A 1,070-nucleotide genomic window follows, 5' to 3' on the forward strand; every position below is an offset into this window, starting at 1 on the left:
GAAAGAGAGATGGAAAAACAAAATAAAAATAAAATAAACGGTTCAGAAATTAAAAAAAAAAAAAAAAAGAGACGGAGAAACAGAATCAAAGAGAAACAGTATAGTGAATCAAAAGAAAAAAAAAAAAAAATCCAAGAAACAGAGAGAACAAAATAACCAAGAAACAAATGAGAGAGATTGAAGAGAAGAGAGAGGGAGAGAGATCCTTGCGTAGAGAAGAGAGATCGTTGCAGTTTGCACTGAGAGAGTCGATTGCTTTGAGAGACGGATATCGTTTTGCACTGAGAGAGTCGATTTGAGAGAGGCGTCATGGGTGTGAGAAGGGTGTGGTTTTTTTTTGGCAATTTACTATATAATTTTAATCCCAAAGGAAAGGATTAAAATGAGTGGCTTAGCAAACTCTATGTGTATGTGATTAGTAGTCCCATGGGAATATACTATTTTTAAGAATAGAGTGTTACCAAACAAATGATTAGCTATACCTAGTGTTAACTAGTCCAATCCAAAAATTTATTCTGCAAACCAAACTGGGCCTTAGATCAAATGTAATTAAAAAAAAAGAAGTTCTTAATGGTGTCAAATTGTAAAGTAGATAGTAATATCTTCTAAAAATGAAATTTGAAAACATGTGGCATGATTTGGAATGATTATTATTTATGCATGAATATTAATATAGCATGATAAATGTTATTTCTCTATCTCTTGTCCATCTTTCATCAATCTCGGCTCATTCTTTCTTTCTTTTTCTTTTTTTCTTTTTTTCTTTTTTTTTTAAAAAAATATATTAAATATTTAGGATTCACATGAAAGAAAACTGACTCAATCGTTGGTTTAAGAAAAAAGATGACGAAAAATGGGCAAGAAATGAAATGATTATGGTAACAATTCACTTTATCCTTGAAGTTTGAGGTATTTTTTAATTTGAACTCAATATTTAAAAATTTGTAATGTATCTCTTAATGTTTCAAAAATTTACAATTAGAACTCTCCGTTACTAATTTTCGTTTAAGTGGACAAAAATCACCCAACGTACATCTCAGGTGAGAACAATCACTACAAAAAATTGTATT

This window comes from Corylus avellana, chromosome ca4 (genome assembly GCF_901000735.1).
Source record: "Corylus avellana chromosome ca4, CavTom2PMs-1.0".
Taxonomy (NCBI): Eukaryota; Viridiplantae; Streptophyta; class Magnoliopsida; order Fagales; family Betulaceae; genus Corylus; species Corylus avellana.